We start from the raw sequence: 17,646 nt of genomic DNA, 5'->3' as shown, positions 1-17,646 counted from the left end.
TATATATTTGGTGTTAATTTGCTTCAGCTTTATTTATTTTTTACATTAATGTTAATCTTATTTCGGCCAGAGTTCTTTCGTCACACTTCAGTGACCCCATCAGTGGTCCTTTGCTTTCTTCTTTCTTATTTGTGTGTCTCTCCTTACTAACGATCAGCCATTTTGTATTTTGTATTCCTAGTTATGTGCCTTTATTTGCGCATGCGTATACCCCCATGTGTGCCTATGTTTAGTAAGTTTGTGGGGGAAAATGCTTGTATTATCTGTATCCCCTGTTTGTACACGTTCGTGTAATTTGTTTTTATTTTGTTCATGTGTTTATACCTACTTATTATTTATTTGTATTTAATTTAATTAATTTTGTTTTCATTTTAAATTTTGAATATATATAATTCCATTTGTTTATCTGTGTATTTTATTACGTTTTGTTTATATTTTTATCAGTTTATGCGGATCTTATTCTGTCATATGTTGTGGGGTGTTGGGTGTGTGTTCTAGTGTTCCATTCCAGTTTCCTATTCAGGCTAGGTTTATCTTCTATTATGTGTGTAGCTTCTGTAATTTGTCTAAATGTTGCAGCTGTTCTATGTGTGGACATGATTTTAACTTCTATGTTGTTGAGTGAGCCCCCGTGTTCCTGCTCGGCGTGGTGATACAGAACTGATGAGCTCTTCTCTTCCTTAAGTTCCCTCCAATGTCCATTTACCCGCTCTCCTATGCTCGTGTACCGTTTCCTCTACGTACGTGGTTGTCTTGTTACAGCATCGTCCAAAGCCTTGCGGGTGGATTCGCTAGACAGAAACTAAAAGAAGCCCGTCGTGTGTGTGTGTGTGTGTGTATATATGTATATATATATATATATATAGCTGCGTATATGTTTGTGTGTCTGTGTTTGTCCCACCAACATCGCTTGACAACCGATGCTGGTTTGTTTACGTCGCCGTAACTTAGCGGTTCAATAACACAGACCGATAGAATAAGTACTTGGCTTACAAAGATTAAACGCTGGGGTTGATTTGCTCGACTAAAGGCGGTGCTTCAGCATGCCCGCAGTCAAATGACTGAAACAAATAAAAGAATAAAAGAATATATATATATATATTCTTTCATTCTTAATTCTTTTACTTGTTTCAGTCATTTGACTCAGCCATGCTGGAGTACCACTTTGTATGTGTGTGTGTACGTACGTACGTATGTATGTATGTACAAATTGATATTAGAAGACAAAGGTTCTCTTGCGAACGGAAAAGGATACAAACATACGCACACATACCTCCACCGCCACCACCACCACCACTACCATCACCATATATATATATATAAGGTACATGTGTATGCATGACTGTATGTATGTATGTATGTATGTATGTATGTATGTATGTATGTATGTATCTATCTATCTATCTATCTATCTATCTATCTATCTATCTACCCATCTATCTATCTATATCTATCTATCTATCTATCTATCTATCTATCTATCTATCTATCTATATATATATGCTGAATTTAACAACACAACACATCACATGCTCTTAATCCCTTTGGATCTTAACACCTCAAGGTAATTTTTTGGTAAACAACCATAAAACTCAAGATACACAACGAACTCACAATGTATCGGAGAACTTATTTTTTAATTTTTGTACATTTTTATCATTATTCTTTTACAAAAAACAATGCAATTTTCTTTTTTTCCCCTTTCTAATTTTTAAAATAACTTCTAAAACATAAATATTCTTGACAAGTCATACAATGACGAAAACCGGTTGAATAAATATATATTTATATATTTTATCATTTTCTCATTTTATTAAAATTTTCTTTCATTTGAGCATTCTGCATTTTTAAAAAAATTTTTCCTTACTTATCATTTCTCCACGTGCGGTCAACACAACCCCACCATTTATTGATCTATATATATATATATATATATATATATAACCGCTGCGAATTAAGTATTAGAATATAACGCACTGAACATAAATGTGAACGGTTTGATTTTCTTATACGGAGGCAAACATCTCTTATTATTTAAGACGATGAATAATACCTGCTGCTCTCATTGAAACCCATCTTGACACATCATGGTTTTCCATGGTGCTTTTGTTGCCATTGTTATATGGTTTACTCACTTTATTGAGCTTTGTGAGTCAACCAATCGATGATACATCACTTATCTCACGCAAGTGTGATAAAGTGAGCGGTTTATTCAACGATGAGTGATTAAGTCCTGCTGACATGGGAAATGACATCCGCTTTCTTTTTGGTACTTGGTGAGATGAATTCAGCTTGGAGACTGCAAGCTAATTTACCTTATACAAATAGAGATAAATAAACTAAGGCTTAATAGAGAAATAAATACATGTCTATAGAAATATCATGTGAATTATTTATGACAAGATTCACCAACACAATATCGATTTATTTATGAATGAAAGATTTATAACAAGGAAACCAGAAATTAGTCTCCGTATGCCATTGAAGAGTTGCCTCCCTTGTATTTGCCCTTTATTGTTTTGCTAATCACTCAAACTTGATGCTTTGTAAGGAATAAAAGGCAAACAGTCCCTCGTAAACGTCCATTTATTGATTTCTAACATCCGTATAATGGCACAACACATTTACAAGGAAATTTGTAGCCGATTAAATGAGACACAGTACAGCCCAACCGAATGTAGTGGGACGTATATAAATACCCCAAGGCATATTTTCTGGCCCCTATTGCAACTAACTCAGCATTTCCCAAAGTTTTTACTCTTGGGAAATCTTTGAAGTGCATTTTATGTCCTAATGGGACCCTTACGTAGAAATTATTACTCATCATTATCAATCTTTTTCTTTCTCTTTCGTAATTTTCATAAAAGGATTAAACAAATCATAATACTATCTTTGAAAGAGTTTCACAGCGTTAAATTCATCCGATGCCACAAAAAAGGTTTGTTGCTTGGGTGTTGTAGCGACTGGTTGAGCTGAGAAATAAAAATATATTTCTTAGGCTGGTTGTAACTGAACAACACCATGAATGTTTAACGGAATATTTGGATCTTTTCGGTTTGAACAGCAGTTTTTAACATAATTTCTAGGTAACTAAAAAATTTTAAACTTCGTATACTGGTAGAATATGTTTATAAAACATCTTTTTCTCTTGGCTTTATTGAGAAAATTCTATTGCTACAGCAAATATTCTGCTCAATACCACAGATTTGCTTGTCAGTTGTTTGACCTTAACCAGTTGAGCATGCCCCTTAGTGGCTGACGATATGTGCATCTCTGATCACGAGCAGAAGTAGTGGGGGAGCATCATAGCCATATGTTGAGAGGGATTCTTTGGGGTTTGAATAATTCACCTCTGGAAACATGGGTGGTTCTTTCAACATCCTTAAACAACCCTTATTCAGGGACCGTTTGAGCGGGATGGGCTACTCAACCTGAAGAAAATTCTAACTGGGCCCCACCTGCAAGGTCATGTGCTGTTTATCTTGATATGAAATCACCATATCGCGCACATATGGTTGTGATGCATGTGCCTGGTGTACCCTTACCAGACGGGTAGTCATGATGGGTATATTGGGCTTCGTATATTTTACCCCAGTGTCACTTTGATGGCACGAACTGCTCTCTCACTCAATAATAATAATAATAATCTTTTCTACTCTAGAAACAAGGCCTGAAATTTTGGGGGTGGGTGCCAGTCGATTGGATCGACCCCATTAGGAAAGTGGTACTTTATTTATTGACCCCAAAAGGATAAAAGGCAAAATTGCCCTCATTAGAATTTGAACTCAGAACGTAAAAACAATTGAAATAACGTTAAGCATTTCGCCCAGCTTGCTAACGATTCTGCCAGCTCACTACCTTGTCATCAATTATAATGATAATAATAATATTAATAATGACAATGATGATGATGAGAAAGAAGATTATGAATACCATTCATACAATGTTTTTTCAGTTATTTTCCATTCTGTTTTTTTTTTTCGTTTTTTTTTTTTATTCCTCATGATACAAGAAAGAAAAAATTCAAATGGAAGATTATAAAAGAAAATTTGGAAATATCTTGCCACACCATTGTTTGAATTATTTAAACTAATTTCATTAATTTGTAATTTTGTTTTTACATTCTTAAACACTAATTAAAAATATTGTTGTTTGTTGTTATTGCTGTTTGTATTTTCTCCCCAACACTGAAAATAGATAAATAATTAAATATATAATACAGTTAAAGATATGTTTTAAAATAACAGAAAAAAAAAGCCTTAATTTTAACTAAATTGTGTATTGATTTGTCTTTATTAATACAAGTTGCATTTGATTTTGTGTATAGTGTAGTCTTCACCCTCACCACTGTTTTAATGTCCACTTTTCCATGCTGGCATGGGTTGGATGGGATTTGTTTTGGTACATTTTCTACAGAAGGATACCCTTCTTATTAACAAATCTTCACCTGTTTTTAAGTTGGGTAATATTTTATTTATATTTATTATACACTAGGTGCAGGAGTGACTGTGTGGTAAGGAGCTTGATTTTATTATATTTATTATACACTAGGTGCAGGAGTGACTGTGTGGTAAGGAGCTTGCTTACCAGTCACATGGTTCTGGGTTCAATCCCACTGCATGGCACCTTGGGCAAGTGTCTTCTACTATAGCCTCGGGCCGACCAAAGCCTTGTGAGTGGATTTGGTAGACGGAAACTGAAAGAAGCCCGTCGTATATATGTATATATATATATATATGCGTGTGTGTGTTTGTGTGTCTGGTTTGTCCCCCTAGCATTGCTTGACAACCGATGCTGGTAGTGTTATGTCCCCGTTACTTAGCGGTTCGGCAAAAGACCCCGATAGAATAAGTACTGGACTTACAAAAGAATAAGTCCCAGGGTCGAGTTGCTCGATTATAGGCGGTGCTCCAGCATGGCCGCAGTCAAACGACTGATACAAGTAAAAGAGTAAAAGAGAGAGAATGTAAATAATTCCTCATCTCTCAAATATAGAACTGAATGATGATGATGATGATTATCATTATAAAAGCAGTGATCTGGACAAAATGCTTAGTGAAGTTTTGTCTTTGTTTATGTTCTGAGTTTGAATTCCATCAAGGCTTTTCATTCTTTCCTGGGTTGATAAAACTGCGCGGTTTGTGTGGCACCAAAACCAACGCTTTTTAGAAAATAACTAAGGTTATAAAGAGGCATGGGCTGGGTGAGTGGGCAGGATGAGGTGACTGTGGCAAAAGGTGGAGAGAAATATAGGAGAGGCTCAGGGGCAGGGGTTACAGATATGTGAGGGCATGGAAGGTGATAGCAAGTAAGTGAAATGATGATGATGGAGAGCAGCACAGTGAGGAGAGAGAAGGTGCAGAAATGTGGTAACTGGTGGAGACAGGAGGTGGGGGGAAAAGATAATGGTGGGTGAGAGAGTAAGGCTAACTGAGGAAGCTAGTGGATATAGTATGTGTCTTTTCTGCTCTCAGGTGACAGAGGAAGGGATGTATATACTCTCTCTTTACTCTTTTACTCTTTTACTTGTTTCAGTCATTTGACTGCAGCCATGCTGGAGCACTACCTTTAGCCAAGCAAATCGACCCCGGGACTTATTCTTTGTAAGCCCAGTACTTATTCTATCGGTCTCTTTGCCGAACCGCTAAGTGACGGGGATGTAAACACACCAACATCGGTTGTCAAGCAATGCTAGGGGGACAAACACATACACACACATATACACATATACGACAGGCTTCTTTCAGTTTCTGTCTACCAAATCCACTCACAAGGCATTGGTCGGCCAAGGGCTAAAGCAGAAGACACTTGCCCAAGATGCCATGCAGTGGGACTGAACCCGGAACCATGTGGTTGGTTAGCAAGCTACTTACCACACAGCCACTCCTGCGCCTATATATATATATAAATTTAACAATTAAGGATAAAATCTTAATAAGAAATCTTAACAAGAAATTATCAGGTAGTTAGCGTGAAAAACCTCATAAGAGAAAAAAATCTGAAAATTTTTTCACTTGAAAATATTTATTTATATTATATAGAGGGCATTATTACACATAAATGCCACATGCTACGATTCGTTTATTTTTGGTAGTAATGACTTTGAAAGTCCCTCCTAGCTTGTGGCATTTATGTGTAATAAAAGACCCCCTTCGGTCATGAATGACCATGGGATTGCACCTAGAAAGTTATCCTCCTAGACACAAGTCCGGGCAAGGTTGTTTATGGAAGACCAGCAGTCGCCCATGCATACCAGCCTCCCCTCTCCATGCCACCAGTGTTATCCAAGGGAAAGACAAAGGTCGATACAGCTTGGCACCAGTGACGTCGCAGCTCATTTCTACAGCTGAGTGAACTGGAGCAACGTGAAATAAATATGTGTAATAATGCCCTCTATATAATATATATATATATTATATATATATATATATATATATATATATAGTTGAAGATTGTTATGGCTGGTTTATAGGGCTACCCATGGTTTCACATTCATAAAGTGCTTAGCTTTACATAGCCATCTGTATCTAAATACTTTACTGCTCTATAACCTAGAGTGTGTTTCACTTTCAGATTTATGATTTACTTACAATATATATATGTGTGTATATATCAAAATGGAACAGTGGTTGTTAATGGTATGAAAGCATTAATAAACTAGTTACACAGAAGTGAGTATAAATATAATTAAGCGAAGAAAACAGAAGAAGCCAGAAAGTGAAACTCCTTAATAGTTCTTTGTAGATAGGTAGATATCCACAATCTCTATACTCTAATATAACAGATAAAAGATGGGGTAAGTGATACTATAACTTGAATTTGTGTTAATTTATCTACATTCACTAACACCAACTTACTTCATGAATATTCATGAACAATTCACACTACTGCGATTACTGATCGACTCACACCTGAAACAGCTGTAAAAGTTTGCATAAATTCTCCTCTCTCTTATATGTGATATTAAAGCATGAACTTCCTCGATATTTCCCTATATATATAGAATTCGTATAGACTTTCAGTTTCTTTGCTCATTTATATTTATATTCACTCCTGTATAATTAATTTATTAATGCTTTGATGTCTGTCAATCTTTTATTCTATTATACACCGATTAACTTAACTGCTACATTGCCTAAAACCAACTCATGTCTGCCTGGATTCCATCTTCCATCATTTGACATTGAATTGTTCATATTTGATCTGATCTGAGTACTAATCTGTTTGCATCCATCATACACCTTTAAATGCATTCTTATCCATTATATATGTACACATGCACACAACACATGTGCATGCATGCACACACCATACCTTATTTTATTGTATTGATTTTTTGCTGCATTGCATTGAATATTCCACCAGAGACATAACCATTTTTTCCAGTGTGAAATACCTGAGAGACAGAGTTACTCTTGGTAACAATAGTATCATAGCAACACCTAACACTATATTAATCCAATATTAGTCCCAAACTGGTTATAATACATTAACTTCGTCCATTAGAACTGAAATCTATAATTCAATCCATTTTAAAACTGTAACTGTTCTCTATGTTGTATGGCAGCAATGGTGTCCCAGAATTTAAAACAAGAATGTATCGATCTGGTTAAATATTCCCAACAGCTTGGTGAGCTGAGGTAATATCGTCACCACCACCACCAACACCACCACCATTTAACATCCATTCTCTATGCTGGACTAGATTTAACATTTCTTGCGTTCAAAACATTACAGAACACCTGCAACAGATTATCCTTATACACCTTTACTGTTATACACCCATTACTTTATACCCTTGTTATTTTATGCACCCTGTTATTTTACTTCATCCAGTTGGATACTTCACTTCCATATTCTTAGCAGAAATCTTCATTTTGTTTTTCTGTTGTTAATATTAAACTTTGCAGATAAGCCAAAGACTAGCAATTTACTTTGTTTTGAGATGATCCAAGTGCATGGTATTGATAAGCCATAATAATGGTGAAATGTCGCTCTCTTCCATTCTCAGTGAGTCTCAGGTGAGTCATCTGATCTGATCTGTGGCATTCAGGTGCTCTTTAACACTTCAATGTCATTTGCAGAGCTTTCCCCAGATGCTATCCTACCGCAAATTTGGCATATAAACAAAATGCATAAACTTAAAGTTAGGGTTCTCATGCTCCTTTTTTGAATAAGCTCCTTCATCATGTTCAGCAATGTTGAAGTACCCCATGTGAAGAGTGTAGTGTAAAATAGCTGAGTTCCACAGATCAGATGATAAACATGTATTTATCATCATCATGAGATCGCAGCCATGTCTGATGCCAGTGTTGCATGTCCGACCCATTTAAGAGTACCTTTGATGAGTTGGGTGATATGATATGCTTGAGAAGACCTGTTGAGGCAAGTAAAACCAAAATCGTAGCTGTGGCTAGTGCCCCCTGACTGGCTCCTGTTCCAGTGGCACGTAAAATGCATCATCTGGATGTGATCGATGCCAGGCCCACTTGATTGGCTCCTGTGCCAGTGGCACATAAAAAGCACCCACTACACTCTTGGAGTGGTTAGTGTTAAGAAGGACATCCAGCTGTAGAAACATTGCCAGATCAGATTGGAGCCTGGTGCAGGTGCTGACTTTCCAGACCTCAGTCAAACTGTCCAACCCATACCAGCATGGAAAACAAACATTAAATGATGATGATGATGATGAACATCATTATTTAATGTTTGCCTTCCATGCTGGTATGGGTTGGCCAGGACTGTATCGTTACCTCCACCTTAGCGAAGGCGAAGGTATTGTTTTCAGTTGTGTTTGTTTGTTTCTTCGTGGACAAGATATCTCAAGAACCGCTGGATGGATTCAGATGAAATTTTCAGGAATGTTTGACCTCGTGACTGGCATGAACTGATTAGATTTGGGGATCGATCTGGTACTGGACAAGGATACTGGATTATTTTTCCGTCTTTTTTTTACTCAATTTTTGAGAGTGGTCAAGTTCATTTTTAGTATTCTCATTTGTGAGAGCAGTCGAGTTTATTTCAGATATTCTCATTTTAAAAATCCTCTCTGGCTAATCATTGAGAGGACATTGGTGTTGCATTTGTGGAGGTTAGCGCTCATTGGGTGCTCTTGTTTGTTATTAATTTAATTTAATTTAATTTAATTTAAAGAATTCAAATTTTGTACTGGTCACCTTTATGTTTCATCATTCTGGGGTCCATAAAGTAAAGAATCTGACAAGTCCTGGAGTTAGTATAACTGATTATCACTTATTTCTTCTAACTTTGTGCATTTGAAAGAAATGAGTTCAACTTAATTTAATGCCTCATTCTTAAGGAGTTACATGAATTTGGCTGTTTCTAATAAGCAACTTAATTCTTGGAACAGTTCCAAAGAAGTACACCCATATTTAATTCTCAGAAGTCATTGTTGCACAAAATTTGTTTTTGAGGCATAGGAGTGGATGTGTGGTAAGTAGCTTGCTTATGAACCACATGGTGCCAGGTTCAGTTCCACTGCGTGGCACCTTGGGCAAGTGTCTTCAACTATAGCCTCGGGCTGACCAAAGCCTTGTGAGTGGATTTGGTAGACAGAAACAGAAAGAAGCCTGTTGTATATATGTATATATGTGTGTGTGTGTGTGTTTGTGTGTCTGTGTTTGTGACCCCAACATCGCTTAACAACCGATGCTGGTGTGTTTACATCCCTGTAACTTAGCAGTTCGGCAAAAGAAACCGATAGAATAAGTACTAGGCTTACAAAGAATAAGTCCTGGGGTCGATTTGCTTGACTAAAGGCAGCGCTCCAACATGGCCACAGTCACATAACTGAAACAAGTAAAAGAATAAAAAGAGTAAAGAGATTGTTGAAAGGCCTTGTTCACACCAATGAGGAAATGAGAACAGCAGAAGGATTTCGAAACTCAGGGTTTATAGTTCCAATCCTGTGACCCCAGCACCAGAGATTTTCACATGGCATCAGCAGCAGTGCATTTTGTGTGTTAGGGGATGAAATGTGAATTGGCAGGGATAAGGTTGATGGGGTAGAGGCCCTCATGGACAAGCATTATCAAGATGGTTTTGAGATACCAATTATGTGTTAACAGAATCATCAAAAACCAGCTTTTGTAAAATATTTCAAATTTAGATATGAAATTTTTAAAGCCTTAAATTATGTTTTTTTTTAAATCCACAGCACATTTTTTTGAGAATTGCTGGTGAGTACTCTCTTTACTCTTTTACTTGTTTCAGTCATTTGACTGTGGCCATGCTGGAGCACCGCCTTTAGTCAAGCAAATCATCCCCAGGACTTATTCTTTGTAAGCCTAGTACTTTATTCTATTGGTCTCTTTTGCTGAACCACTAAGTTACGGCGACGTAAACACACCAGCATTGGTTGTCAAGCAATGGTGCAGGAACAAACACAGACACACAAACATATACACACACACACACACACACAACACATATATATATATATATATATTTTAAAAATAAGGATAAAATCTTTATAAGAAATTGTCAGTAGTTAGCGTGAAAAACCTTGTAAGAGAAAAATCTGTAAATTTTTTCAACTTTGAAAATACTTATTTATATTATATAGAGGGCACTATTATTCATAGGTACCGCACGCTAGGGGGGACTTTTGCAGTAAAAACTACTAAAATAACGAATTGTACCGAATATATATATATATATATATATATATATATATATATATATTATATATATACATATATACAACAGGCTTCTTCAGTTTCTGTCTACCAAATCCACTCACAAGGCTTTAGTCAGCCTGAGGCTATAGTAGAAGACACTTGCCAAAGGTGCCATGCAGTGGAACCGAACCCAGAACCATGTGGCTGGTAAGCAAGCTACTTACCACACAGCCACTCCTGCGCCTATAGTCAACTAAAAAATAAACAAACACACAAAAGTTGTTTGTATATATTTTACATGGTTATATATGTAATTACTAAATCATACGTAAGACATGACGATAATTACTAATCAAGTGACCCATCTGCATTAAATAAACAAAATGTTAATGGTTAATTTCTTTAAAGTACTTTATCATTAGAAGCAAGTTGATTGGATATTGGCCAAAGCCAATGGGTAAATTCAATCAAGATTTCTGTTCACATGACTTTATATGTATGTGTGTTTGTGCGTGTGTGGTACGCATGCATGTATGTGTGTTTGTGTGTGTGTGTGGTACGCATGCATGTATGTGTGTGTGTATCAACAAGGAAATTTCACAATTTCCTCTGACCTCCCCACCTTAATAACAAGGAATTGAAAATAATTTTGTTCAAATTTCTTTCTGAATTTGAAACCAAATCATTGAAATAGTTGCATTATTTTCCCCTCTGAGTTGAAGTTTATTGTATTTCTGAGTCTTATCTATCAATACATGGCTCAATTCCAATCAAATTGATAAATAGGATTTCCAAAAGTCATACTGGTTATATGCACACTTAAATATTGCTGGACTCTGGATTACATCCAAATAAAAGCTTTCAATTTGCTGGTATAAAAACTTACTTTAGTTCTATATCTAAGAGAAGAGAAATTATGCACATTATTTACATTATTTACATTTGACAGATATGTGTCCTCATCTTCTGTCTTGGGGAAATTTCAAACCTGGGTTCTCATTCCTAAGGCATATTTCGATGTTATTATTATTATTATTATTATTATTATTATTATTATTATTATTATTATTATTATTATTATTATTATTATTCTATGTTTGACTTTTGCTTTATGTCTGTACAAGTTGGCTCCAAGTCTCACCCAGAGACCTCAAGAGACAACAGGTTGGAAGTTCATGTTGTTGTTATGCTTAGTGTGCCAAATATTTGGGTGTTTTGTTTTTTGGTGTTGTACCAGTGAATGTCTAATACGTAATTAAAAAAAAAAAAAGTTTGTTTTAAACCTTGGGATTACATAGAGAGTATTTTGCGTAGGATATGAGCAGTTCCCATGAGCACTATCTTTTGAATTTCTGCCATTTTGGGGTTTCCTGGTATCTGAGTTAGGTAGCAATCAGCCCCTTTCGCTATCATTCCCAGGGCACCTATGACAACAGGTATTGTTTTAGTCTTCAGGTTCCACATTTTGCTGATTTCTATTTCAAGATCTTTATATTTGCTCAGTTTTTGGTAGGTCTTGACAGATACATTTATATCGATTGGGACAGTAATATCAATGAGGAGGCATGTTCTTTGTCTGAAGTCTTTCAATTTATTATTACTATTACTATTATTATTATTATTATTATTATTATTATTATTATATTATTATTATTATTATTATTCAGGTCACTGCTGGGAATCAAAGTCGGAATCTTGGGCTTAGTAGCCTGCTCTTAACCCCAAGATTCCGAGTTCGATTTCAGGCAGTGACCTGAATAATGATAATGATAATAATAGCATTGAAAAATACTTTAGGAATTTCCCCGAGACACCTGATGAAGGCTGGAGGGTATATCAGCCGAAACGCTGGGTTAACAACAAACAAGATGCGGACAAAATATCCGTCAAAAGTAAATAATGTAAATAATGTAAAAAAAAAATAACTTACTGTGTTTTTAATCCACGCTCAAAATGCATCTTGTCATTACTTTTTCTTACTCTCAAACTGAAAGGTGGTGAACTGAGAGAATCATTAGCATGCCAGGCAAAATGCAGAATGCTTAGTAGCAGTCCATTCTTCTTTATGTTCATTAGCATCATCATCATCATCACCACAACCACCATCATCATAACCATCATTACCATCATTACCATAACCATCATTACCATCATCATGATGATCATGATGATGATCATCATCATCATCCTCACCATCATCATCATCATCATCATCACTATCACCATCCCCATCATCATCATCACTATCACCATCACCACCACCACCACCATCATAACCATCATCATCATCATCATCATCACCACTATTAATACTTACAATATTGTTGCTTTGTTTCATTCATGCTCTTCCGGGGTTTTCACATATATATATATGTGTGTGTGTGTGTTTGTGTGTCTGTGTTTGTCACCCTAGCATTGCTTGACAACCGATGCTGGTGTGTTTACGTCCCCGTCACTTAGCGGTTCGGCAAAAAGAGACCGATAGAATAAGTACTGGGCTTACAAAGAATAAGTCCCGGGGTCAAGTTGCTCGATTAAAGGCGGTGCTCCAGCATGGCCGCAGTCAAATGACTGAAACAAGTAAAAGAGTAAAAGAGAGAGAGAGACCTCAAGAAACAGCAAGTCTGGATGTTTTGCAAGGGGGCAGCGGTGGGGGTGGGTAATTTATGATTTGCATTGATATAGTGTATGTGAAAGAGGACTGAGAACTGAAAACTAAGGTTCTGCTAAATTGTTTTATTATTATTATCATTGTTATTATTATAATATTATTATTGTTACTATTATTATTATTATATTATTATTATTATTATTATTATTATTATTATATTATTATTATTGTTGCTGTTGTTGTTGTTGTTGTTGTTGTTGTTATTATTATCATTGTTATTATTATAATATTATTATTGTTGTTATTATTATTATCATTGTTATTATTATAATATTATTATTGTTGTTATTATTATTATCATTATTATTATTGAGTGAGCGAGCAGAGCATGCCATCAAAGTGACACTGGGGTAAAATATAAGAAGCCCAGTATACCCATCATGACTACCCGTCTGATAAGGGTACACCAGGCACATGCATCACAACCATATGTGCACGACATGGTGATCTCATATCAAGATAAACAGCACATGACCTTGCAGGTGGAGCCCAGTTAGAATTTTCTTCAGATCGAGTAACCCATCCCGCTCAAAAGGTCCCTGAATAAGGGTTGTTTAAGGACGTTGAACGAAACACCCATGTTTCCAGAGGTGAATTATTCAAACCCCAAAGAATCCTTCTCAACACATGGCTATGATGCTCCCCCACTACTTCTGCTCGTGATCAGAGATGCACATATCGTCAGCCACTAAGGGACATGCTCAACTGGTTATGGTCAAACAACTGACAAGCAAATCTGTGGTATTGAGCAGAATATTTGCTGTAGCCCATCTTTTATACCAAGACAAAACAATGTACATGATAACACTTCCAATCAGTTAAGATCAGAAGCCATGAGAGTTATTATTATTATTATTATTATTATTATTATTATTATTTTATTGTTGTTGTTGTTATTATTATCATTGTTATTATTATAATATTATTATTGTTGTTATTATTATTAGCATTGTTATTATTATAATATTATTATTGTTGTTATTATTATTATCATTATTATTATTATTATTATTATTATTATTATTATTATCATTATCATTATTATCAAAAATTTTATTATTTTATTATTATTATTATTATTATTATTATTGTTGTTGTCGTTATTGGTATTATTATTATCATTATTATTATTATTATTATTGTTATTGTTGTTGTTGTTGTTGTTATCATCATTGTTATTTGCAGTAGCATAGAGAGTCCTGTTAGCCAGAAATTTCAAATTAACTTCACGTGCATTTACATGCTGTAGCAAACTGCCTTTATCCAGCAGTCACTTGTAAATAACATGCTTAAATCATTTTCCAATCTTTTTTCTATCCTTTTGACTCTATTAATTTTCTCCTCCATTAATCCATTAACCAAACAGCATGGCTGTCATGGAAGGCATACAGATATCATTTACCATTTTATTATCACTACACTTGGAGGTAACTTCTGTCACCTGGTTTAACCTTCCTACCGACCCGCCGGGTGCCTAGAGCAGATGTGGTTTCCAAGAGTATTTGAAGCATATCTTTGGTAAAAGAATAACTTCCTCTCTTCCTTCATCAGTCTTAGAGACTCAAGTGACATGTCGGTAAATCTACTAAAAGCCAAAAATATGTTGAATATTTCTATTTTGCATTTGGTGTACAAAGATTCTTGATGTGAGCTGTTGTAATGAAACAGATTTTGTTGTGTCTAGGGAGGGTCATTATGTCGAGAATAAACAACACTTACTCTTTTACTCTTTTACTTGTTTCAGTCATTTGACTATGGTCATGCTGGAGCACCGCCTTTAGTCGAGTAATTTGACCCCGGGACTTATTCTTTGTAAGCCTAGTACTTATTCTATCAGTCACTTTTACCGAACCGCTAAGTGGCGGGGACATAAACACACCAGCATCGGTTGTCAAGCAATGCTAGGGGAACAAACACAGACACACAAACATACACACATATGTATATATACATTTATACGATGGGCTTCCTTGAGCTTCCGTCTACCAAATCCACTCACAAGGCCTTGGTCAGCCCAAGGCTATAGTAGACGACACTTGCCCAAGGTGCCACGCAGTGGGACTGAATCTGGAACCATGTGGTTGGTAAGCAAGCTACTTACCATACAGCCACTCCTTTTTATAACTGTCGATTATTTAACCAATTAACTAACTGACTGGTTGATTAATCCTTTGAGCAGTCAGGTAATGAGGTGGGTGTATTGGAGTCCTTTCATTATGATACAAGACCTCATCAATGATATGCTCCCTTTATTCCAGGAATAGCAGACCCGGAAATGAGAGGAAATGTCATTGAAGAGGCCATGAATAGTGACAGAAGGTCTAATAGGGTCATGAATGGGGATGATTGGACCATGATGAAGCTAGGTTATTTGATTAATTAGCCAACTTAATCTAACAACTGAGTAATCAAGCAGTTAAATGGTTAACCAATTGACTAATAAAACTTAAAGAAGTGAAACAAAACCAGTGTGTGTGTGTGTGTGTTTATTATTGGCTTAATGACAGCAGTTTTAAAAATAATTTCACAATGGGAGTAAAACTCACTGAAATCTGATGGCTGATGAAGGACTAGTAAGATTGGAATGAGTTGGGTATGTATGTTGGAATTTGATGTCTATTTAATGTTTCTTACCTTGGTATGTGTGCATGCATATATATATATATATATTTATCAAAAGAAAAACAGGATGCAAAGGATTTAGCGGTACATATGTTTCTGGCTTTATTAGACAGTTTATATCAATGCATAATTGATGTAATATGTATGTCAATAGCCTTCCTCAGCCGTGTACAATTACCACACCAAGGACATATATTACATTATAAGTTTGGGAAAAAGACGATTTTCGTTGGGGATGCAAATCCTCATAGTCGTATACAGCAGAGTGAGACACCAAAACAAAAACAAAGCGTCCATACCGTTGTTCCCTGGATGTAGAATGAGGAGGTTGGTTGTTGAGATAAAGAGGGAAGGAGTTGGAGGGGGGTGAATCTTTAATGAGTTTGGGATCACACAGAGGGAAAGTAGTAGGTGCAAAATGTAATAAAAGAGTAAAAATTAAAAAAATACAAAAAAAATATAAAACAATATAAAAAGTATATAAGAATATGAATATACAAAGTGTCCAGAGCTATACTGTGACAGTGTAGCCGTGAAAAAACATGGAAATATAAATAAATAAAGATAAAGAAGGGAAAAAAATAAAGGCGAAAAATAAGAATAAAAAATAAAAATAAAAATAAAATATAAAGGGATAAAGAAATATAAAGGGGTAAAGAAATAAAAAGGTGGACATAAAGATAAAGTAAGTACAGAAAAAATATATGCCAGTTAGTGAAGCTTTGGGATGTATTGGTGGGTGTCATAAATTAAGACTTAATTATCAGGGGAGCAAGCGGATGGTCAGTATATGTTGTCTGCTCCAAGTTGGTGTGTGGCTAAATAGTTTATCTGCTTTCTCATAAAAAATGTCTGGGACCATATTATTATCAGTCAACATATACACACATTCATGCATGCATATACATACACACACACACATATATACATACATACACCCGTATGAAAGTAGCGACAGGGATACACATATACATACATACTTATTTCTTGATTACCCACAAGGGGCTAAACACAGAGGGGACAAACAAGGACAGACATAGGTATTAAGTCAATTACATCGACCCCAGTGCGTAACTGGTACTTAATTTATCGACCCCGAAAGGATGAAAGGCAAAGTCGACCTCGGCGGAATTTGAACTCACAATGTAACACAGACGAAATACCACTAAGCATTTCGCCCGGCGTGCTAACGTTTCTGCCAGCTCGCACAGATACCCAAACCCGCACATAACTAAATACATATATACATATAAACATACACACCTCTACACACGTACCCGTATACATATAAATACATACACACACGTACATATACCGAGCCCGCACATCTACACACTTATATACGTATATGTGCACATACAAATATATCTCAATATACACATACATACAGAAAAGCACATGGGTACGCATATACATATATGGAAAAAAGTGCATACATATATATATATATATATATATATATATGTATGTATGTATGTATATAATTAATCTAACAAGTCGAAGGAAAAACACAAGAAAACAACAACAGCATGAGAACGTGACACATGCAAAGTATTAACAGAGGCTCAGGGAAGGAAAGAAAGGTAGTTTTATATTTCGAGCAAAGCTCTTCTTCAGAAACAGGAGACAGAGACAGAGGAGAGGCCAGGAGAAATGGAAAATAGAGGAAAAAATTGCCAACGATCTACATGTAGTTACATTTTGAAATATATA

The 17,646-nt window shown here is 35.7% G+C and overlaps 1 long non-coding RNA gene across 1 annotated transcript in view; it reads left to right on the top strand.

Moving 5' to 3' along the window:
* Nucleotides 1-551: 551 nt before the first annotated feature.
* The window catches only part of LOC118766512, an 18,251-nt gene continuing 1,156 nt past the window's right edge, over nt 552-17,646 (top strand). Inside the window, exons 1-2 of the long non-coding RNA XR_005002449.1 lie at nt 552-722; nt 15,287-15,291. This is a non-coding gene — a long non-coding RNA (uncharacterized LOC118766512). The remainder of the gene's footprint in view (nt 723-15,286; nt 15,292-17,646) is intronic.

Source organism: Octopus sinensis, linkage group LG1 (assembly GCF_006345805.1).
Source record: "Octopus sinensis linkage group LG1, ASM634580v1, whole genome shotgun sequence".
Taxonomy (NCBI): domain Eukaryota; kingdom Metazoa; phylum Mollusca; class Cephalopoda; order Octopoda; family Octopodidae; genus Octopus; species Octopus sinensis.
Note: the sequence above shows the minus strand (reverse complement) of the source record. Positions and strands in the feature narration are given on the sequence as shown.